Source organism: Bombina bombina, chromosome 3 (assembly GCF_027579735.1).
Source record: "Bombina bombina isolate aBomBom1 chromosome 3, aBomBom1.pri, whole genome shotgun sequence".
In the NCBI taxonomy this organism is placed as follows: domain Eukaryota; kingdom Metazoa; phylum Chordata; class Amphibia; order Anura; family Bombinatoridae; genus Bombina; species Bombina bombina.
This window is the reverse complement of record NC_069501.1, coordinates 273,956,851-273,983,156: the sequence shown is the minus strand read 5'-3', so window position 1 is coordinate 273,983,156 and position 26,306 is coordinate 273,956,851.

The window sequence follows — 26,306 nt, the reverse complement described above, 5'->3', positions numbered from 1 at the left end:
CTCCAGTTCCAGTTAGACAATGTCATAGCTGTGGCTTATGTCAACCATCATTTCAGCCATCCTCCTAGTGGTAATGAAGGTTATTCCCAGGAGTAATGGATGAAAGAAATTAATTTATAATGTAAGCATAAATTATATTTTTCATGTCTATTAATTGTTGTAGATTCAATTACATTTGCAAAAATCATATTTCTTGAAAAAAACTATTTGTAGCATCTAAACTCTCAAACATTCCAAAATTCATAATTATTTGTACAAAAACGTACACTTTTTGCCAAAACAGTTTTTGTATTTTCAAATGCACATAAAACCAGTGTAAAATAATGTAATTTAACACATGTCCACTTGGTGGCGGACTCAATCAACTTTCCTAATGTATACAAGCAAGACTGCATTTTAAATGTGCAGTAAAGGGATGGTATCTGACCGACAAGTAAGGAGATAATATAGGAATTAATATAATGCAAAAAATAACCTTCATTGTCAAAGATAATAGAATCTACTACTCTTGGGTTTTACAATTATTTGATTACCCATTAAATAAAGAAGAAAATTAGTAAAGCTATTGGCATAAATGTTTTAATCTACCTTATTAGAAAAAGGCTGTTAAGGCAATACATTATTAAGATACTTGTTATGTTTCCAATTGTCCTTTTATAGCTTAATTCCTTTAATATATATCTATCTGACATTATTATTATGTTTATTTGTACTGCAGTGTTATACAGAGGTGCAATAAATAAGACAAGAAAGGTAGACTAGGACTGAATAATCCTAGGGCCCAGTTCCATAGAGCTTACAATCTATCTATCTATCTATCTATCTATCTATCTATCTATCTATCTATCTATCTATCTATGACAATAATAATTAGATTTTGTGAGTGAAAAGAGGATTATTGAGGGTGTTTACACGCATCGAGTTTTCCAATTATGTTACAAGTTGAAAGTAAATGCAATCGCTGTATTTATGTATGTAGATTTGTATTTACAGACATATATATAGATATAAATCCATAAATACATATATAAACATATATAGACAATGTATATAAGTGCATTTGGAGCACTTTGCAGTTAAGAAGATGAAAACATGTAAAAACATATGTATGCAATATTAATTTTTAATAAAGCATTATACTGTGTATTTAATGTAAATATTTCACATTCCAATGTTCTTCACATAGCAGAATATGTTATATGTATATATATATATATATATATATATATATATATATATATATATATATATATATATATATGTATATATCTATACTTATATATAATCATGTATTTTTATATATATATATATATATATATATATATATATATATATATATATATATATATATATATATATATATATATATAATACAAAAATGACACAATGAATCTGCAGCACTTACTAGACCTACTGGTGGGGAAAAAATGATTATGTTAGAGAAGGGAAATCAAAGTGCATATAATATAAAAGTTGAAAATATATATAGAAATGGTCTAATCCAAAGATATTAAAACAGGAACACTTGTAGGCATAAACAGCACAATTTGGTCTGATGTACTGACGCAAAGGGGGTCCGGTGAGGAGACACAAGCAAACTCTTTTACGTGACTGCAGACTGCTGTATATTCATTATGAGATCGATATGCCACTGCTTTCCTGTAAGTGTTTTTAACCGTATTTTCTGACATTAAAGGGACAGTCTAGTCAAAATTAAACTTTCATTATTCAGATAGGGCATGTAATTTTGATCAACTTTCCAATTTACTTTTATCATCAAATTTGTTTTCTTCTCTTGGTATTCTTAGTTGAAACTAAACCTAAGTAGGCTCATATGCTAATTTCTAAGCCTTTGAAGGCTGCCTCTTATCACATGCTTTTTAAATTGCTTTCCACAACAAGAGACTGATAAGTTCATGTGGGCGATATAGATAACACTGTGTTAATGCCCGGGGAGTTATTTAAGATTTAGTACAATAGAATACTAAATGCAACTCAATAGATTTTATATAGTAACAGTCATGTGATCAGGGGCCTGTCAGAAGGTTCTTAGATACAAGGTAATCACAGAGGTAAACCGTATATTAATATAACTGTGTTGGTTATGCAAAACTGGGGAATGGGTAATAAAGGGATTATATATATTTTAAAACAATAAAAATTATATTGTAGACTGTCCCTTTAAAGTGTCTAGCTAGCTTGATGTGGGGTCGCGTTTTTTCTTTTATATACAGTATATATATATATATATACAGGGAGTGCAGAATAATTAGGCAAGTTGTATTTTTGAGGATTAATTTTATTATTGAACAACAACCATGTTCTCAATGAACCCAAAAAACTCATTAATATCAAAGCTGAATATTTTTGGAAGTAGTTTTTAGTTTGTTTTTAGTTTGAGCTATTTTAGGGGGATATCTGTGTGTGCAGGTGACTATTACTGTGCATAATTATTAGGTAACTTAACAAAAAACAAATATATACCCATTTCAATTATTTATTTTTACCAGTGAAACCAATATAACATCTCAACATTCACAAATATACATTTCTGACATTCAAAAACAAAACAAAAACAAATCAGTGACCAATATAGCCACCTTTCTTTGCAAGGACACTCAAAAGCCTGCCATCCATGGATTCTGTCAGTGTTTTGATCTGTTCACCATCAACATTGCGTGCAGCAGCAACCACAGCCTCCCAGACACTGTTCAGAGAGGTGTACTGTTTTCCCTCCTTGTAAATCTCACATTTGATGATGGACCACAGGTTCTCAATGGGGTTCAGATCAGGTGAACAAGGAGGCCATGTCATTAGATTTTCTTCTTTTATACCCTTTCTTGCCAGCCACGCTGTGGAGTACTTGGACGCGTGTGATGTAACATTGTCCTGCATGAAAATCATGTTTTTCTTGAAGGATGCAGACTTCTTCCTGTACCACTGCTTGAAGAAGGTGTCTTCCAAAAACTGGCAGTAGGACTGGGAGTTAAGCTTGACTCCATCCTCAACCCGAAAAGGCCCCACAAGCTCATCTTTGATGATACCAGCCCAAACCAGTACTCCACCTCCACCTTGCTGGCGTCTGAGTCGGACTGGAGCTCTCTGCCCTTTACCAATCCAGCCACGGGCCCATCCATCTGGCCCATCAAGACTCACTCTCATTTCATCAGTCCATAAAACCTTAGAAAAATCAGTCTTGAGATATTTCTTGGCCCAGTCTTGACGTTTCAGCTTGTGTGTCTTGTTCAGTGGTGGTCGTCTTTCAGCCTTTCTTACCTTGGCCATGTCTCTGAGTATTGAACACCTTGTGCTTTTGGGCACTCCAGTGATGTTGCAGCTCTGAAATATGGCCAAACTGGTGGCAAGTGGCATCTTGGCAGCTTCACGCTTGACTTTTCTCAGTTCATGGGCAGTTATTTTGCGCCTTGCTTTTTCCACACGCTTCTTGCGACCCTGTTGACTATTTTGAATGAAACGCTTGATTGTTCGATGATCACACTTCAGAAGCTTTGCAATTTTAAGAGTGCTGCATCCCTCTGCAAGCTATCTCACTATTTTTTACTTTTCTGAGCCTGTCAAGTCCTTCTTTTGACCCATTTTGCCAAAGGAAAGGATGTTGCCTAATAATTATGCACACCTGATATAGGGTGTTGATGTCATTAGACCACACCCCTTCTCATTACAGAGATGCACATCACCTAATATGCTTAATTGGTAGTAGGCTTTCGAGCCTATACAGCTTGGAGTAAGACAACATGCATAAAGAGGATGATGTGGTCAAAATACTAATTTGCCTAATAATTCTGCACTCCCTGTATATATATATATATATATATATATATATATATATATATATATATATATATATATATATATATATATGTGTGTGCAAAAAGCCATCAGATATATATATATATATATATATATGAACAAATAGAACATATTCTGCTATGTGAAAAAAAATTGGAATTTGAAATATTTATATTTTCAGGTTACCACACTTGAGAATATGTGTACAGGTTACTGCACGGGTAGAGTGTTAGGTTTTTTCCACTTTTTTTGCTCCAGTTTGACTTTTTTATGCGTGTCAGGTTAGTGCACTTGCAAAAACAGTTTATTTTCAACTTGTAATACAAGCGCTACCCAACGCGTGCAAAATGCTTACTTCTAGCACAGTTAACACTTGAGAGGGAACATTGAATAATGCTCCCCTTGTGATCTGGCTCTTAGTCATTTTCTATTAAACAGAATCTAGTAAAGGGTAGCAACGGGTACACTGTCAGAAAAAAGGGTACGGTTGGGGTCCGTTTGTGAACACTTAGGGTACAAATGCTGTGGCTGTACACTCAAAGGATCATAATTACACCTTAAGGAACTAATATGTACCATTTAGCAGGAAATAAGGTACAAATATGTTTCCAACTGTCAAAGGGTCCATGTCTGTACTATTTAATCCCCCCAAAAAGGTACACTCACTTGTGTGACTAAAAGGCTGAGGGGGATGGGTGGTTTAATGCTGCCAAACCCTGCAAGTCCATATAATTTGTACAGCTCAATGATTCATATTCACATAACTGGCAGTCACCCAAAATGAATGCAACATACATGTTGTACAGCAAAATAATTATGTTCAATCGTTGTTGGTAATATGCAAGAGGTGGGCAAAGCAACAAAAATACTTAAAAACCCATATATTCAATGTTACTGCGTTGCTGATTCTCAATAGCAAACAAGCACTTAACATTTTAATGTTTATATTTAGAGCATCAAGATGTTAACTCTTAAACATAAAACAAATGTATTAACTAATATTACAAAGAAAAAATTTCATTTTAAACTCTATAAAATAAGAGCTGTTTAAGAACCAATTTAAAAAAAATAAAAATAAAATTGTAACCGTTCCCCAGTCACATACATGGACATTGTGTAACACTCCATAGCGCCATCTGTTGGTTGAAAGTTCCTTGACATGTGTAACACAGCTCCATCTATTGATAGCAGGTTCATCACCAAAATGTGTACCGGGGAAAAAGACTAATTTGCATATATTTTGCATAGAGTGACAATTCAATGTATGTTTGTGAGTTTTATCGTTTATCCCTCCCCCGAATCCCCCTTCTTTTCGTTAGAGTTATATTTTATTATTATGTTGTTTTCTATATGTTTTCTATATATTTATGTTTTATGTGGCATGTCACCCTAAATTAAATGGGGTGTTTTTAGAGTCTAGTACAGAGTGATATAAAACACATTGGGGGATATTTATTAAAGCGTCAACTGAAAATACGCTTGAATCCTGCGTCGTATTTGTTTTTGCGAGATTGATCCGCCGTAGTTATCAAAGCGTCAAGATCGTCAAATGTTGAAATTTGTGACGTAATATACGATCCCGCAATCTCAATCCGACGCAGATCGATGCTTGCATCATTACAGATGTTTTGAATTCTCATCCGACTCTATTAGACCCATTTCCAAATTTATCAAACATTTAACAGGTACGCTTGCGTCTATTCCGACGCAGCGTACCTAGTTTTCAATCCGCCACCCTTGAGGCCGCAGATGCCATAGAAATCAATGGGAGTCTGAAAACACAGAAAGCTTATGTTTGATGCTGCAAGAGAATGAAGTATATTACATAATAAAAGTAAATTAGAAACTTTATTAAAATTGTATAACCTTTCTAAATCAAACAATATTATTCCTCCACATTTGGTGCACTAGTAGATATAGGGATAAAAATAAAAAAATACATTACTACTTATGGATTATGTTACAACTTTGCCTCTCATTACAAAGCAAGGGGACAATATTATTTCTCCAAATTTGTTGCAAAGTTTTGCCCCAAACTTGTTGCACTAATAGATATAGAGATAAAAATGAAATAAATACACAACATGATATAGCTAACTTCTTTTTTATTTTTTGGAAAAATCTATTTGCACCATGTTTAAGCCATGTAATACAAGTCCCACTCTCCACTTTGCACCAAATTTGACGCAACACTTTTCGCACCAATTATGATGCAAACTCCTAAACAACCCACACACTATTGAATTTTTCAACCACTTTTGATTGGAATATGCATAATCACATGATTTATGACATCAGCCAATCTAATTCAAATATACATTTTAAACTATCACTAACAAATCAAATTGCTCGATACTTGTGTCATTGATCACTCATTAGAACTTGTAAGCGCCATTTGTTACATTGTGCATTATACTTTGAAAGTATGTATATATGAAATTAGTATTAAAGATAAACATTGATGATGACATTAGGACACACAGTGTAATATTTTAGACAATGATTTTAAAATTTGAATTGATGTTTGATTCAATATAATCTTAAACTGATAGCTCAAAGGGATAGCCCACCTAACATTAAACTGTCATGAATCAGATACAGCAGAAATGAAAATCACCTCTTTACTGTCATGTTATTTTCAGTGTATGTCTTCCTTCTCTTGAATTTGTTTTTCAGTAAGAAATTACATCTTCTATGCCAGCCCATTTTATAACACCTGTGTAGGGGTGGTTTTTAAAACTACTGTAGATTGCAATCAGGAGGAGTTACACAGGTACAGAGAGAAAATTGGCACAGCTCTTAAAATATCCATTGATTGCAAATAAATACATATGATATCCTGATTACATGTTATATTCAAAATTATTCCTGCTCAGAATAATAATAAATTTACACTATATACATATAGTGGTATAAATAAACACAGAGATATGAAAGACAACATTGTTTAGAACAAAAAAAGGAATTTAGGGACATGTTAATATGTTTGCAAAAGATTTCTGACATAACACACACACACACACACATATATATACATATATATATATATATATATATATATATATATATATATATATATATATATATATATATATATATATATATATATATATATATATATATATAGTATGTGCAAAGATATATGTACAAATTGTAGCATTAATAATCATTTATAAAAAAATACATGAGATAAAAGCTGAGATTTCTGACATAACACACACACACACACACACACACATACAGGGAGTGCAGAATTATTAGGCAAATGAGTATTTTGACCACATCATCCTCTTTATGCATGTTGTCTTACTCCAAGCTGTATAGGCTCGAAAGCCTACTACCAATTAAGCATATTAGGTGATGTGCATCTCTGTAATGAGAAGGGGTGTGGTCTAATGACATCAACACCCTATATCAGGTGTGCAGAATTATTAGGCAACTTCCTTTCCTTTGGCAAAATGGGTCAAAAGAAGGACTTGACAGGCTCAGAAAAGTCAAAAATAGTGAGATATCTTGCAGAGGGATGCAGCACTCTTAAAATTGCAAAGCTTCTGAAGCGTGATCATCGAACAATCAAGCGTTTCATTCAAAATAGTCAACAGGGTCGCAAGAAGCGTGTGGAAAAAGCAAGGCGCAAAATAACTGCCCATGAACTGAGAAAAGTCAAGCGTGCAGCTGCCAAGATGCCACTTGCCACCAGTTTGGCCATATTTCAGAGCTGCAACATCACTGGAGTGCCCAAAAGCACAAGGTGTGCAATACTCAGAGACATGGCCAAGGTAAGAAAGGCTGAGAGACGACCACCACTGAACAAGACACACAAGCTGAAACGTCAAGACTGGGCCAAGAAATATCTCAAGACTGATTTTTCTAAGGTTTTATGGACTGATGAAATGAGAGTGAGTCTTGATGGGCCAGATGGATAGGCCCGTGGCTGGATTGGTAAAGGGCAGAGAGCTCCAGTCCGACTCAGACGCCAGCAAGGTGGAGGTGGAGTACTGGTTTGGGCTGGTATCATCAAAGATGAGCTTGTGGGGCCTTTTCGGGTTGAGGATGGAGTCAAGCTCAACTCCCAGTCCTACTGCCAGTTTCTGGAAGACACCTTCTTCAAGCAGTGGTACAGGAAGAAGTCTGCATCCTTCAAGAAAAACATGATTTTCATGCAGGACAATGCTCCATCAGACGCGTCCAAGTACTCCACAGGGTGGCTGGCAAGAAAGGGTATAAAAGAAGAAAATCTAATGACATGGCCTCCTTGTTCACCTGATCTGAACCCCATTGAGAACCTGTGGTCCATCATCAAATGTGAGAGGAGGAGGGAAAACAGTACACCTCTCTGAACAGTGTCTGGGAGGCTGTGGTTGCTGCTGCACGCAATGTTGATGGTGAACAGATCAAAACACTGACAGAATCCATGGATGGCAGGCTTTTGAGTGTCCTTGCAAAGAAAGGTGGCTATATTGGTCACTGATTTGTTTTTGTTTTGTTTTTGAATGTCAGAAATGTATATTTGTGAATGTTGAGATGTTATATTGGTTTCACTGGTAAAAATAAATAATTGAAATGGGTATATATTTGTTTTTTGTTAAGTTGCCTAATAATTATGCACAGTAATAGTCACCTGCACACACAGATATCCCCCTAAAATAGCTATAACTAAAAACAAACTAAAAACTACTTCCAAAACTATTCAGCTTTGATATTAATGAGTTTTTTGGGTTCATTGAGAACATGGTTGTTGTTAAATAATAAAATTAATCCTCAAAAATACAACTTGCCTAATAATTCTGCACTCCCTGTATATAGTATGTGCAAAGATATATGTACAAATTCTAGCATTAATAATCATTTATAAAAAAATACATGAGATAAAAGCATATCATGATTTCTAAAAATACAAATACACATTAATTTATGTGACAGTATCATATAATTAACTAATAAATATAAAAATAACTTTCTATGATATATTGTTTGTTGAGGTCTAAATGTAGCTATTTCTTGGACATTAACAGATGAAAAATAAAATATTAGCTTTAGAGAAATGTTCTTGTTAATGGACAGTAATGAAATGGTATAAATGAAGTTGGGAAAAACCCAAATAACCGCAACATCGATGACTCTTAGTTAACAACAGTCCGATGCTCATCGCGCCGTACTTGACGTGCGTGTTTTGACATGTTTTTTTTAATAAATAAAGGTGTTGTATATGGATCCGTGGCAGCGATGTCTGGTGAGCGTATTGACGCCGGCGAATGCACCGAGATTGAAGCTTTGATAAATATCCCCCATTGAGTAGCTCTTTTTGGAACTGGTTGTTTAGCCTGGTTCTTTCAGGTGGTTCGGTAGCAGTCTTTGGATTTGCTATATGGCTACAGTATCCAAACTTTTTTTAAACTGCAGTGTGGCTATTGTAATACTGTCTGAAAAAGTACACATTAAATGAATGCATATTTGAATGTTATATAATATATTTAGTGGAACAGCATTTGTAATATAATGTGTTGAGTACAAATTTGCCATCATGAGGTACAAAGGGCTTGTCACTGGGGCAGTACCCTTAAAAGGACAGATTTGCACCATTTTTTAAGGGTACAATATGGTACCATAGCACTGAGGTCCAATCTAGTCACCAAAGGTACATATTTGCCTTTGAAAGGTACAAACTGCAAGGGTACCAATTTGTACCCATGTTAAAGGCTACATCGGGTGTACCTTTGAGGGAATTGCCCCAGTGACAAGCTGTTGTACCCCTAAAGGTACAATTTTTGCACATTTTGTCTGACAGTGTAGGGTGCAAGAGACAAACCAGCAATATCCTGTGTTCACTATTCTTGCTAAAGCTGTTTCTTATAACACACAAGGATTATGAACTTTATTGTTCACTAAAAGTTCTAGCAGTGAATGTTGTGAATTTTATGGGACAGCACATTCAGCTCATTGTAATGGAAAGCGCATATCTTCTGAATGCAAAAATTATGAGACAGGTGAAACCTTGTGTAGCTGGCTACGACTAAACGAATAGGGAATGAGATGCTTTACTGATACTGAATGCTAAATTACAGGCTGCATTAAAAATCTGCTTAAAAGTTGTGCCTTGCAGAATTTTATAAACTTATAGGGATCAGAAAGACATTAAACAAATTAACATTAAAGGAACCATTAGGGACTCAGGCAAAATTATAATGAAATATAGTTACAATGACAAGAATGACGGGGACAGATAAAGGGAGAAAAACATGTAGTTAAGTCTGATCTCGACATATAATGCAGGAGATAAAGAAAACAGAGAGACTTAGGCCTCTATTTATCAAGCCGTCAACTTACCTGAATTCGACCGCACCGCAGACCTGAATACGTTCTCCAAAATTATCAAAAAAGCTGTCAAAAAGCCGCGCCCCAAGTACGGGGCGATGAGCAGCGGACTGTTGTTAACTAACAGTCATCGATCTTGCAGCTCTTCGGCTTTTTCAGCTTTCTTGGTACCCTGTCACTAAACACCCACACTGTACTATACTGTTTACCCCCTATACCGCCGCTCCCGGACCCCGCTGCACCTAAATAAAGTTATTAACCCCTAAACCACCGCTCCCGGAGCCCATCGCAACTCTCATAAAGTTATTAACCCAATAAACCGCCACTCCCGGAGCCCACCGCCACCTACATTATACATATTAACCACTAATCTTCCGCCCCCTATACCACCACCACCTACATAAAGTTATTAACCCCTATCCTGCCGCTCCCAGACCTTGCAGCAACTAAATAAAGTGTTTAACCGCTAAACCGCTGCTCCCGGAGCCCACCGCCACCTTTATTATATTTATTAACCTCTAATCTGCCCCCCCTACACCGCCGCCACCTACATTATATTTATTAACCCTAGTCTGCCCCCCCCTACACCGCCGCCACTATATTAAATGTATTAACCCCTAAACCTAAGTCTAACACTAACCCTAACACCCCCTAACTTAAATATAATTAAAATGAATCTAAATAAATTATTCCTATTTAAAACTACATACTTACCTATAAAATAAACCCTATGCTAGCTACAATATAACTAATAGTTACATTGTAGCTATCTTAGGATTTATTTTTATTTTACAGGCAACTTTGTATTTATTTTAACTAGGTACAATAGTTATTAAATAGTTATTAACTATTTAATAACTACCTAGCTAAAGACAAAAGTACCTGTAAAATAAAACCTAACCTAAGTTACAATTACACCTAACACTACACTATCATTCAATTAATTACCTACATTAACTACAATTAACTACAATTAAATAAAATTAAATAAAATTATCTCAAGTACAACCCCCCCACTAAATTACAGAAAATAATAAAATAATTACAAGTTTTTTAAACTAATTACACCTAATCTAATCCCCTTAATAAAATAAAAAAGCACCCCAAAATAATAAAAAGCCCTACCCTATACTAAATTACGAATAGCCCTTAAAGGGGCCTTTTACAGAGCATTGCCCCAGTAAGTAATCAGCTCTTTTACCTGTAAAAAAAAGTACAATACCCCTCCAACATTAAAACCCACCACCCACACACCCAACCCTACTCTAAAACCCACCCAATTCCCCCTTAAAAAAACCTAACACTAACCCCTTGAAGATCACCCTACCTTGAGACGTCTTCACCCAACCGGGCCAAAGTTCTCCACGAAGCCGGGGGAAGTGGTCCTCCAGACTGCAGAAGTCTTTATCCAAGCCGGCCAGAAGAGGTCCTCCAGATGTGCAGAAGTCTTCATCCAGGCGGCATCTTCTATCTTCATCCATCCGGCACGGAGCGGGTTCATCTTCAAGACATCCGACGTGGAGCATCCTCTTCCAACGACATCCGACGACTGAATGAAGGCACCTTTAAGTGACGTCATCCAAGATGGCGTCCCTTGAATTCCAATTGGCTGATAGAATTCTATCAGCCAACCGGAATTCAAGGGACGTCATCTTGGATGACGTCATTTAAAGGAACATTCATTCAGTCGTCGGATGTCGTTGGAAGAGGATGCTCTGCGTCGGATGTCTTGAAGATGGACCCGCTCTGCTCCGGATGGATGAAGATAGAAGATGCTGCCTGGATGAAGACTTCTGCCCGTCTAGAGGACCGCTTCACCCGGCTTGGATGAAGACTTCTCCTGGCTTCGTGGAGGACTTCGGCCCAGTTGGGTGAAGGCGTCTCAAGGTAGGGTGATCTTCAAGGGGTTAGTGTTAGGTTTTTTAAGGGGAATTGGGTGGGTTTTAGAGTAGGGTTGGGTGTGTGGGTGGTGAGTTTTAATGTTGGGGTATTGTACTTTTTTTTACAGATAAAAGAGCTGATTACTTTGGGGCAATGCCCCGCAAAAGGCCCTTTTAAGGGCTATTCGTAAATTAGTATAGGGTAGGGCTTTTTATTATTTTGGGTGGCTTTTTTATTTTATTAGGGGGATTAGATTAGGTGTAATTAGTTTAAGAAACTTGTAATTATTTTATTATTTTCTGTAATTTAGTGGGTTTTTTTTTGTACTTTAGATAATTTTATTTAATTTTATTTAATTGTAGTTAATTGTAGTTAATGTAGGTAATTAATGTAATGATAGTGTAGTGTTAGGTGTAATTGTAACTTAGGTTAGGTTTTATTTTACAGGTACTTTTGTATTTATTTTATCCAGGTAGTTATTAAATAGTTAATAACTATTTAATAACTATTGTACCTAGTTAAAATAAATACAAAGTTGCCTGTAAAATAAAAATAACCCTAAGTTAGATACAATGTAACTATTAGTTATATTGTAGCTATCTTAGGCCTAGATTTGGAGTTTGGCGGTAGCCGTGAAAACCAGCGTTCCTAACGCTGGTTTTAGGCTACCTCCGGTATTTGGAGTCAGTCAAAAAAGGGTCTAACGCTCACTTTTCAGCCGCGACTTTTCCATACCGCAGATCCCCTTAAGTCATTTGCGTATCCTATCTTTTCAATTGGATCTTTCTAACTCCGGTATTTAGAGTCGTGTCTGAAGTGAGCGTTAGAAATCTAACGACAAAACTCCAGCCGCAGAAAAAAGTCAGTAGTTAAGAGCTTTCTGGGCTAATGCCGGTTCATAAAGCTCTTAACTACTGTACTCTAAAGTACACTAACACCCATAAACTACCTATGTACCCCTAAACTGAGGCCCCCCACATCGCCGCCACTCGATTTAATTTTTTTAACCCCATAATCTGCCGACCGCCACCTACGTTATCCTTATGTACCCCTAATCTGCTGCCCCTAACACCGCCGACCCCTATATTATATTTATTAAGCCCTAACCTGCCCCCCACAACGTCGCAGCCAGCTACCTACAATAATTAACCCCTAATCTGCCGACCGCAAAGAGCCGCCACTTACATTATAGCTATGTACCCCTAATCTGCTGCCCCTAACAACGCCGACCCCTATATTATATTTATTAACCCCTAATCTGCCCCCCACAACGTCGCCTCCACCTGCCTACACTTATTAACCCCTAATCTGCCGAGCGGACCGCACCGCTATCATAATAAAGTTATTAACCCCTAATCCACCTCACTAACCCTATTATAAATAGTATTAACCCCTAATCTGCCCTCCTTAACATCGCCGACACCCAACTTCAATTATTAACCCCTAATCTGCCGACTGGAGCTCACCGCTATTCTAATAAATGTATTAACCCCTAAAGCTAAGTCTAACCCTAACACTAACACCCCCCTAAGTTAAATATAATTTTAATCTAACAAAATTAATTATCTCTTATTAAATAAATTATTATTCCTATTTAAAGCTAAATACTTACCTGTAAAATAAATCCTAATATAGCTACACTATAAATTATAATTATATTATAGCTATTTTAGGATTAATATTTATTTTACAGGTAACTTTGTAATTATTTTAACCAGGTACAATAGCTATTAAATAGTTAATAACTATTTAATAGTTACCTAGTTAAAATAATAACAAAATTACCAGTAAAATAAATCCTAACCTAAGTTACAATTAAACCTAACACTACACTATCATTAAATTAATTAAATAAAATATCTACAATTACCTACAATTAAACCTAACACTACACTATCAATACATTAATTAAATACAATATCTACAAATAACTACAATGAAATAAACTAACTAAAGTACAAAAAATAAAAAAGAACTAAGTTACAAAAAATAAAAAAATATTTACAAACATAAGGAAAATCTTACAACAATTTTAAACTAATTACACCTACTCTAAGCCCCCTAATAAAATAACAAAGCCCCCCAAAATAAAAAATGCCCTACCCTATTCTAAATTACTAAAGTTCAAAGCTCTTTTACCTTACCAGCCCTGAACAGGGCCCTTTGCGGGGCATGCCCCAAAGAATTCAGCTCTTTTGCCTGTAAAAAAAAACATACAATACCCCCCCCCAACATTACAACCCACCACCCACATACCCCTAATCTAACCCAAACCCCCCTTAAATAAACCTAACACTAAGCCCCTGAAGATCATCCTACCTTGTCTTCACCATACCAGGTTCACCGATCGGTCCTGGCTCCAAAATCTTCATCCAACCCAAGTGGGGGCTGGTGATCCATCATCCGGCGGCTGAAGAGGTCCAGAAGAGGCTCCAAAGTCTTCATCCTATCCGGGAAGAAGAGTAGATCCGGACCGGCAACCATCATCTTCCAAGCGGCATCTTCTATCTTCATCCGATGAGGACCGGCTCCATCCTGAAGACCTCCACCACGGACCCATATTCATCCGGCGACGCCCAACTGAAGAATGACGGTTCCTTTAAGGGACGTCATCCAAGATGGCGTCCCTCGAATTCCGATTAGCTGATAGGATTCTATCAGCCAATCGGAATTAAGGTAGGAATATTCTGATTGGCTGATGGAATCAGCCAATCAGAATCAAGATCAATCCGATTGGCTGATCCAATTAGCCAATCAGATTGAGCTCGCATTCTATTGGCTGATCGGAACAGCCAATAGAATGCGAGCTCAATCTGATTGGCTGATTGGATCAGCCAATCGGATTGATCTTGATTCTGATTGGCTGATTCCATCAGCCAATCAGAATATTCCTACCTTAATTCCGATCGGTGAACCTGGTATGGTGAAGAAAAGGTAGGATGATCTTCAGGGGCTTAGTGTTAGGTTTATTTAAGGGGGGTTTGGGTTAGATTAGGGGTATGTGGGTGGTGGGTTGTAATGTTGGGGGGGGGTATTGTATGTTTTTTTTTACAGGCAAAAGAGATTAATTCTTTGGGGCATGCCCCGCAAAGGGCCCTGTTCAGGGCTGGTAAGGTAAAAGAGCTTAGAACTTTAGTAATTTAGAATAGGGTAGGGCATTTTTTATTTTGGGGGGCTTTGTTATTTTATTAGGGGGCTTAGAGTAGGTGTAATTAGTTTAAAATTGTTGTAAGATTTTCCTTATGTTTGTAAATATTTTTTTATTTTTTGTAACTTAGTTCTTTTTTATTTTTTGTACTTTAGTTAGTTTATTTCATTGTAGTTATTTGTAGATATTGTATTTAATTAATGTATTGATAGTGTAGCGTTAGGTTTAATTGTAGGTAATTGTAGATATTTTATTTAATTAATTTAATGATAGTGTAGTGTTAGGTTTAATTGTAACTTAGGTTAGGATTTATTTTACAGGTAATTTTGTTATTATTTTAACTAGGTAACTATTAAATAGTTATTAACTATTTAATAGCTATTGTACCTGGTTAAAATAATTACAAAGTTACCTGTAAAATAAATATTAATCCTAAAATAAACTAACTAAAGTACAAAAAATTAAAAAGAACTAAGTTACAAAAAATAAAAAAATCAGCCAATCAGAATCAAGATCAATCCGATTGGCTGATCCAATCAGCCAATCAGATTGAGCTCGCATTCTATTGGCTGATCAGAACAGCCAATAGAATGCGAGCTCAATCTGATTGGCTGATTGGATCAGCCAATCGGATTGATCTTGATTCTGATTGGCTGATTCCATCAGCCAATCAGAATATTCCTACCTTAATTCCGATTGGCTGATAGAATCCTATCAGCCAATCAGAATTCGAGGGACGCCATCTTGGATGACGTCCCTTAAAGGAACCGTCATTCTTCAGTTGGACGTCGCCGGATGAAGATTGGTCCGCGGTGGAGGTCTTCAGGATGGAGCCGGTCCTCATCGGATGAAGATAGAAGATGCCGCTTGGAAGATGATGGTTGCCGGTCCGGATCTACTCTTCTTCCCAGATAGGATGAAGACTTTGGAGCCTCTTCTGGACCTCTTCAGCCGCCGGATGATGGAACGCCAGCCCTCGCTTGGGTTGGATGAAGATTTTGGAGCCAGGACCGATCGGTGAACCTGGTATGGTGAAGACAAGGTAGGATGATCTTCAGGGGCTTAGTGTTAGGTTTATTTAAGGGGGGTTTGAGTTAGATTAGGGGTATGTGGGTGGTGGGTTGTAATGTTGGGGGGGGGTATTGTATGTTTTTTTTTACAGGCAAAAGAGCTGAATTCTTTGGGGCATGCCCCTCAAAGGGTCCTGTTCAGGGCTGGTAAGGTAAAAGAGCTTAGAACTTTAGTAATTTAGAATAGGGTAGGGCATTTTTTATTTTGGGGGGCTTTGTTATTTTATTAGGGGGCTTAGAGTAGGTGTAATTAGTTTAAAATTGTTGTAAGATTTTCCTTATGTTTGTAAATATTTTTTTATTTTTTGTAACTTAGTTCTTTTTCATTTTTTGTACTTTAGTTAGTTTATTTCATTGTAGTTATTTGTAGATATTGTATTTAATTAATGTATTGATAGTGTAGTGTTAGGTTTAATTGTAGGTAATTGTAGATATTTTATTTAATTAATTTAATGATAGTGTAGTGTTAGGTTTAATTGTAACTTAGGTTAGGATTTATTTTACAGGTAATTTTGTTATTATTTTAACTAGGTAACTATTAAATAGTTATTAACTATTTAATAGCTATTGTACCTGGTTAAAATAATTACAAAGTTACCTGTAAAATAAATATTAATCCTAAAATAGCTATAATATAATTATAATTTATAGTGTAGCTATATTAGGATTTATTTTACAGGTAAGTATTTAGCTTTAAATAGGAATAATTTATTTAATAAGAGATAATTAATTTCGTTAGATTAAAATTATATTTAACTTAGGGGGGTGTTAGTGTTAGGGTTAGACTTAGCTTTAGGGGTTAATACATTTATTAGAATAGCGGTGAGCTCCAGTCGGCAGATTAGGGGTTAATAATTGAAGTTAGGTGTCGGCGATGTTAGGGAGGGCAGATTAGGGGTTAATACTATTTATTATAGGGTTAGTGAGGCGGATTAGGGGTTAATAACTTTATTATAGTAGCGCTCAGGTCTGCTCGGCAGATTAGGGGTTAATAAGTGTAGGCAGGTGGAGGCAACGGTGTGGGGGGCAGATTAGGGGTTAATAAATATAATATAGGGGTCGGCGGTGTTAGGGGCAGCAGATTAGGGGTACATAGGGATAATGTAAGTAGCGGCGGTTTACGGAGCGGCAGATTAGGGGTTAATAATAATATGCAAGGGTCAGCAATAGCGGGGGCAGCAGATTAGGGGTTAATAAGTGTAAGGTTAGGGGTGTTTAGACTCGGGGTTCATGTTAGAGTGTTAGGTGCAGACGTAGGAAGTGTTTCCCCATAGCAAACAATGGGGCTGCGTTAGGAGCTGAACGCGGCTTTTTTGCAGGTGTTAGGTCTTTTTTCAGCTCAAACAGCCCCATTGTTTCCTATGGGGGAATCGTGCACGAGCACGTTTTTGAGGCTGGCTGCGTCCGTAAGCAACTCGGGTATCGAGAGTTGCATTTGCGTTAAATATGCTCTACGCTCCTTTTTTGGAGCCTAACGCTGATATATGGACTCTCAATACCAGAGTTATTTTAAAGGAGCGGCCAGAAAAAAGCCAGCGTTAGCTACGCGGGTCGTTACCGACAAAACTCTAAATCTAGCCGTTAGGGTTTATTTTATAGGTAAGTATTTAGTTTTAAATAGGAATAATTTAATTCGATTTAGTTAAATTATATTTAAGTTAGTAGGTGTTAGGGTTATGTTTAGACTTAGGTTTAGGGGTTAATACATTTAATATAGTGGCAGCGGTGTAGGGGGGGCAGATTAGGGGTTAAGAAATATAATGTAGGTGGCGGCGGTATATGTCAGCTTGTTATTAATGTCAGCTTGTTATAGGAATTAACTTCCCTGTAAAGGAGAGAAGGTAGTTTAGGACCACAACTGCAGATAGAAATGTTGTGAGTGTTTCAATGATTCAGCAATGGAGGTAAGGAGCAATGTTCCCTCTAATTTTTTTTCGTTGTGTGCAATTATTTTTTTCTGTGTGCAGGCTTGATACCGCTTGTGTTCGGCTTTGAGCATACACACACATAAATATATATACACACATATACACACACGTATTCTAGTCTCTGTATCTTTTGTTGAAAAGCAACAGGTGCAGAAGTGCACTACTAGCACCTAACCAAACACATCTGGTGAGCTAATGACAAGAGGTACTTGTGTATAGCTACCAATTACCAGCTAGCTCTCAGAAGTGCATTGCTATGCCTGAGATTACCTAAGTATGCTTTTCAACAAAGGACAATGAGAAAAAAAAGCAAATTTGACCAAAAAAGTGAACTGGAAAGTTGTTTAATTAAAATTGTATGAACTGTCACAATTATTAAAGATTTATCTTGACTTTACTGTCCCTGGCTCAAAACTATACTTTGTTTAATGCACAAATATCTTAGGCAAAATTATGGCATAACATATTTAGATATATATAGTTATATTTGGGAATATATGTAGAAAATTGTATATGCTGCCAAAAAAAAGTTAAACCTAACTAAACCAATTTGCATTGGGACACTCTATGTGTACTATAAAGTTATCTGACAGTAGAGCACATCCATATCCTATCATGATTCTGACACTTCATGACCTCTGACCTCTCCTCACATTGAAACTTACCAGTCCAGCGCTCACCTCAGTAAGGCTGCGTGTGGACAGCTTCATATTTATGGTGAAGGAAATCATGATGCGACTGTGGTGATTGATGCTGGGAGTACACAGCTGCCTCTACCAACTCGACAGTTCTGGTCTGTGCAGTAGGAGGCGAGGCGGCACTTCCGGGTATAGCTAAGCTTAAGCCACTTCAGGATCCTGTATCAGCCATATTTAAGAAGGGAAGATGTATCAGTGTGACCATATTATGCTAAGAGAAGTAAGGGCAAGCAAGTAAGCAGGAGAATTTACAGAGGTGGCAGCTAGTAGCGGGACTGCAAATCCTTATATACTCTAGCAGCGATGCAATGTTCTGTTCAGGAAAACAAAGCAGCTGAGTCTTTTTCTTTCATTCCTCCTGTGTTTTGCGTGGCCTGATGTACTGCCTGCGCTACACAGAGAGGGAAGGTGCGTGGCCGCGCTACCGCGCACCTTAGAGGGAACAGTGGTAAGGAGGCAGCAAGAATGCAGAATCAGTGGATACAGCATACATTAAGGTAAGGATCAGTTTTAACAATGGCTGAGACCAGTGAGCAACCAGCTCTACTCAGTATTGCTATTCTGGTTCCAAATGAATAAATAAAGGCAATTGCAAAATATCAAGGGATCTTGTAATAAATGTCTGATAGACAATATGCAAGAGAACAAGCATCAGTATGCTTGTTAGTTACAGGCTGCTAACTAGATCTATGTCACTGACAAGTGTATAGTGTGGCAGGTAAACTGGCAAATGAAGTGTTAACATTTAACAAGCATTGTGATCACATAATAGGACTTGAGAACTTATATTGGCAGTTATTCTGCAAGGGTAAGAGATATCCGGTAAGAAGCTTGCTTAAGCCTGAGGATCGGAACTTACCGATATTCAATCTGTATGAGGAGCGCTAGTGATTGTAATCCTCCTGAGCTGGAAGCGGTCCGGTATCTGAGCTGCTAGCTGTAGCTCTGTCGGTTGAAACAGGCAGCGTGCAAGATGGCGTGTGACGTCATCGCATTGATAGTTCCGCTCCTGACAGCTGCAGTGTCTTTCTAACGGTCAATCACACAGAGTTGCAAGGGTAGGTTGGGAGGAGTTGGAGAGCTGGATCAAATAACCAAGCAATTTGGTAAGGAAACATGTGGAACTTAAAAACCAGCCTAGAGAGGAGGAGCAATTTAGAGTGTGCAAGAACATAAGTGGCAAAGGATAGGTTAAAGAATTAGGTCTGTGAATAAATCATGACAGGACCCCCCCCCCAAGGATCAGCTCTGGGGATCAGGCCCAGGTCTGTCTGGACACCGTTCATGAAATCTGGCAACCAAACGTGGGGCAGACAGGTTGGTAGCCGGTTCCCAGGAATCCTCAGAATCCGGATAGCCTTGCCAATGAACTAGATACTGAAGGTGTCCTCTGAGGCGTCTGGAATCCAGTACGTCTTGCACCTCATACTTCAAGGAAATATCAGGAAGATGTGGAAGTAATGGAATGGAAGGATTATGTTGGCGTACTTGTTTATATGGCTTGAGGAGAGATACATGAAATATGGGATGTGATTTCATTGCAGCAGGTAGAGCGAGTGTAACCGCATTTGCGTTTATTACTTTCACGATGGGAAAAGGTCCGATGAAGGTAGATGTAAGTTTCCTAGATGGTATTGGTAGATGTAGATGACGGGTCGATAGCCATACATAATCTGCAACAGAGTAGTTAGGGGAAGGAATTCTTTTCTTATCAAACTGGAGTTTGTAGCGACTCTTTGCCAAGCGGATATTTTGCGAAGTCAAGGAGAATGAGTCGTTAATGGAGTTGATGAGAGCATTGACGACTGGGCATGTATTGTTCGCACCAGAATCCCATTCAAAAGTGGGATGGAATCCATAGCTAATGTAAAACGGTGTTGAATTAGTAGAGGAGTGTATAGAATTATTGAATGCAAATTCTGCGTAGGGTAGAAGCTGAGTCCAGTTATCTTGTTTAGCTGAGATGAATTATGTATTGGTTGGTCCTTTCTGTTTGTCCGTTGGTCTGGGGATGATAGGATGTACTGAGACGTCTGGAAATACCTAGTGAGTGACAGAGTTGTTTCCAGAATTGGCTTGTAAATTGGCTTCCTCTATCAGAGGTGATAGAGCTAGGGAGTCCGTGTAACTTGAAAACATGGTTGAACATCAATGAGACAGTTTCAGAAGAAGTCGGAAGTTTGTGGTAAGGCACAAAATGAGCCATTTTGCTGAAGAGATCCACGACTACCATTATAGTATTATTCTTATCTGAGATTGGGAGGTCCACTATGTAGTCGATAGCTATATCCGTCCAAGGACGATCAGGAGTTGGCAAAGGAATTAATTGTCCATAAGGGGGGGTCCTGCCAGTTTTAGTTGTTACGCAGGTCTTGCAGGTCTTAACATATTCTGCGGTATCTGAAAGGAGGGTAGGCCACCAGAAATATCTGGAAGCTAAGTCCTGAGTTTTCTTTATGCCCATATGTCCTGCCAATGGGGAGTCATGCAGAGTCCTTAGAACTGTTGGTCTGAGGGTTCTTGGAACATATACTTGTTGATGATGGTAATATAAGCCATCTCCACGTAAAGTTAAAACATGTAATGGCTTTTGTGTATCAGAGAGTTGTTCAGTTTTAAATTGCGTATTTTGTTCAGCCGTTAAGGCTAAGAACCTGTCCAGAGGTATCAGAGGTGAGACATTTGGTTGTGTCACTTGATCTACCAAGTGTCTTGAAAGGGCGTCCGCCTTCTTATTCTTATTTGCAGGCCGGTAGGTGATGAAGTAGTTGAATCTAGCCAGGAATAAATTCCAACAAACTTGACGAGAACTGAGAGTCCTATTCGATTTCAAATATTCCAGATTCTTATGATCTGTGTAGATCAGAACTGGAATAGTGGTTCCTTCCAAAAGGTGTCTCCATTGTTCCAAAGAGCTTTTGATTGCTAGTAGTTCTTTATCCCCAATCGGATAATTGATTTCAGCAGAGTTAAGCACTCTTGAATAAAAAGCTACAGGGTGTAAGGGATCCTTAGGTGTAAGCCTCTGGGAGAGGATCGCCCCCAAGGCATAATTTGAGGCATCTACTTCTAAGACATATTGCAGTTTGGAGTTGGGGAACCGAAGGATAGGTGCTGTTGTAAAAGCAGTTTTCAGAAAATCGAATATGTGTTGCAATTTGTCATTCCAGGTGAAATGTGTATTAGACTTTGTTAGGTTAGTTATGGGTCTAGTTAGGTCAGCAAAAATTTTAATAAACTTCCTGTAGAAGTTAGCGAACCCCATGAACCTTTGTACTTCTTTTTTATTCTTAGGAGTGGGCCAATTCTGTATCACTGATATCTTATCATTCTCCATCTGGATGCCCTGTGGTGATATCATATAACCTAGGATCCTAATTTCTTTGGAATGGAATATGCATTTCTCTAGTTTAACGTATAGAGAGTTTTCTCTTAATCGGGTTAGTACTAAGCTAACATGTTTAATGTGTTCTGCAAGTGTTGTGGAGTATATGAGTATGTCATCTAAATAGATGACCATAAATAGATCTAATAAATCCTTAAAAATGTCATTTATGAAATACTGAAAAGTGGCTGGGGCATTACAGAGGCCAAAAGGCTTAACAGTGTATTCAAATAGGCCATAGCGTGTGCGGAAAGCAGTTAGCCACTCGTGACCTTCCTTGATTCGGACTAAATTATAGGCTCCCCTGAGATACAATTTCGTGTATATGGTAGCATCATGCAATCTATCAATAAATTGAGGGATTAACGGTAATGGGTAACGATTTTTGATGGTACGTTTATTTAATTCCCTGTAGTCTATGATGGGTCTTAGAGATCGGTCCTTGTTTTTTACAAAAAAAATTCCAGCCCCAGCTGGTGAGGTAGATGGGCGTATAAAACCCTTCTTTAAATTGTCTGCTAAATATGTTTTGAGATGCTGTAACTCAGGTTCTGACAAGGGGAATATGTGGCCATAGGGAATGTCAACTCCTGGTAGTAAATCTATAGGGCAGTCGTAGACCCTATGTGGGGGTAAGTTCTCTGATTCTTTTTTATCAAAGACATCAGTGAAAGTGTTGTATTCTTTTGGAAAGGGAACTGTACCCTCTAGTTTTAGTTGTTCCTGATGAAGACATGTATTAATGCAATATTGGGAATTGAATAGCACCTGTGAAGTCGACCAAACTATAGTTGGGTCGTGCTGTTTAAACCAATTAATACCTAGTATAATAGGATATAGAGGTGAAGGTATGATGTCAAAGGTAACAAACTCTGAGTGTTGAGTTTGTGTAGTAACCCTTAAAGGTATGGTGTGATACAAGATAGGTCCTGAAGTTATTTCATTACCATCAATAAAACGAAGCACACTAGGAACCATTTTTTTTATGAGTGGGATTTTATTTACAACAGTGAAATGGTGATCCATATAATTATGGCTAGCGCCTGAATCAAGAATTACCTTGGAGTTGAGTCGTTGGTGTTCCCACTGTAAAAGGATAGGAAGGGAACAATGATTAGTCTGTATTTGTTTAGCAGATAAACATAAGTTTGTGGTTTTAGGCTTACCCTTCCTACGGTGTAGTTGAAGGCAGTCCTTTACAGTGTGATCAACACCTCCACAGTACATACATAGATCTAGGCTTTTCTTCTTAACTTCTCTTGTTGGGTTAATGGGCCTCTGATGAAACCCAATTCCATAGGTGTTTCTGTAGCCCTGGTTTGGGATCTTTGTGCAGGAGTGGTATTAGTTGTTTGGGTGTTATGTTTTGAGGTGGTCTCAGTGTGTGTCCTTTCTGAGCGTCTCTCCCTGATGCGTCTCTCCTATGTTATGCTTGCATCTATCAGGTGTTCTAAAGTATCAGGGAGTGGTTGTCTAGCTAGCTCATCTTTGAGTCTATCTGAGAGACCTAAACTAAATTGATTTCACAAAGAGAGGTCGTTCCACTGCGTATCAGGAGACCATTTTATAAACTCGGCAATGTAGTCCTCCACAGGCCTTTTATTTTGTCGCAGGGACCTCATTGCTGTCTCAGCAGATAACTGCTTGTATGGATCATCATAAAGCTGTCCCATTGCCTTGAAAAACTGATCTAACGAATAAAGTATGGGATCATTGGTCTCAAAAAATAAGTTTGCCCATATGCGTGGTGAGAACTTTCAAATGATCATTTATATATGTTTTTGGCTTAAGTTGGAAGTATAAGTATAAGTAGCAAGAATTTCTAAATTCCCTAAACTCTGTTCTTTGTCCACTAAATGCTTGTGGGGGATTAGGTTGGGGTTCATAGGAGCCAATACGTGTGGAAATAGTATCAATTTTATCATTGATGTATTGTTTCAGTGCAGTGTTTTCTAACTGTAGAGCACTCAACCCCTTAGTGAGGTTGTCTACAGTTTGTGTTAACTTTTCTACATGAGTTAGTAGGGCTGCTGGGTCCATTATATTGGGCTTGGTTATTAATGTCAGCTTGTTATTAATGTCAGCTTGTTATAGGAATTAACTTCCCTGTAAAGGAGAGAAGGTAGTTTAGGACCACAACTGCAGATAGAAATGTTGTGAGTGTATCAATGATTCAGCAATGGAGGAAAGGAGGCAGCAAGAACGCAGAATCAGTGGATACCGCACACATTAATGTAAGGATCAGTTTTAAAACCAGTGAGCAACCAGCTCTACTCAGTATTGCTATTCTGGTTCCAAATGAATAAATAAAGGCAATTGCAAAATATCAAGGGATCTTGTAATAAATGTCTGATAGACAATATGCAAGAGAACAAGCATCAGTATGCTTGTTAGTTACAGGCTGCTAACTAGATCTATGTCACTGACAAGTGTATAGTGTGGCAGGTAAACTGGAAAATGAAGTGTTAACATTTAACAAGCATTGTGATCACATAATAGGACTTGAGAACTTATATTGGCAGTTATTCTGCAAAGGTAAGAGATATCCGGTAAGAAGCTTGCTTAAGCCTGAGGATCGGAACTTACCGATATTCAATCTGTATGAGGAGCGCTAGTGATTGTAATCCTCCTGAGCTTGAAGCGATTCGGTATCTGAGCTGCTAGCTGTAGCTCTGTCGGTTGAAACAGGCAGCGTGCAAGATGGCGTGTGACGTCACCGAATTGATAGTTCCGCTCCTGACAGCTGCAGTGTCTTTCTAACGGTCAATCACACAGAGTTGCAAGGGTAGGTTGGGAGGAGTTGAAGAGCTGGATCGAATAACCAAGCAATTTGGTAAGGAAACATGTGGAACTTAAAAACCAGCCTAGAGAGGAGGAGCAATTTAGAGTGTGCAAGAACATAAGTGGCAAAGGATAGGTTAAAGAATTAGGTCTGTGAATAAATCATGACAGTATAGAGGGGGGCAGATTAGGGGTTAAGAAATATAATGTTGGTGGCGGCGGTGTAGGGGGGCAGATTAAGGGTCAATAAATATAATGTAGGTGGCGGAGGGCTCTGGGAGCGGCGGTTTAGGGGTTAAACACTTTATTTAGTTGCGGCGGGGTCCGGGAGTGGCGGTTTAGGGGTTAATAAGTATAATGTAGGTGTAGGGGGGCAGATTAGGGGTGTTTAGACTCAGGGTACATGTTAGGGTGTTAGGTGTAGACATTACCATAGGAATCAATGGGATATCGGTCAGCAGCGAACATGATCTTTCGCTGCTTTCCGACTCCTATTGATTCCTATGGCATCCGCCGCCTTCAGGGCAGTGTATTGAAAACCAGGTACGCTGGGCCGGAAAAGTGCCGAGCGTACCTGCTAGTTATTTGATAACTAGCAAAAGTAGTCGGATAGTGCCGAACTTGCGTTCGGAACATCTGTAGTGACGTAAGCATCGATCTGTGTCGGACTGAGTCCGGTGGATCGTATGTTACGTCACTAAATTCTACTTTGCCAGTCTGTAGGGTTTGATAACTAAGGCGAATCAGGCTCGCCACAAATACGCTGCGGAATTCCAGCGTATTTGTGGTTGACGGTTTGATAAATAGAGGCCTTAAAGGTACAGGTAGACAATAATAGATTTATACAAAGTGTCAGGCTCTGTAGTGTGGTAGGAGCCGCACTACTCTTACCTCTGGTGCTGGTAAGAGGTCCCAGGGGTGCACTTAGGTGAAGAGGGCTGTTTCTGTTAGCATCAGGGGCCGCACTAAGGGAGCTTTGGCATAATGTGGTCATCAGCCTGGGATGTGCTATCTACTCTCTATAAAGATCTGCCTTTAGGTAGTGCGCTAGAACAACATTATTTATATTTTCACTGTCGGAAGTACCTTTGCTGTTTCCAGCACACAAAGACTTAATAGGTGGTGTTAAAAAGCTCCTTCTTATGCCTATTCAGTGCTTGGTTATTTTGTATGGAGACCCTAACAGTCTTGTTCCTGACCCTGGAAGATTCTTTGGCATCTGTTACCTATCTGACCCCTAATTGCTCTGTGAAAGGAGTGTATCCAGGCGCCAACAATGGAGGCTAAGGT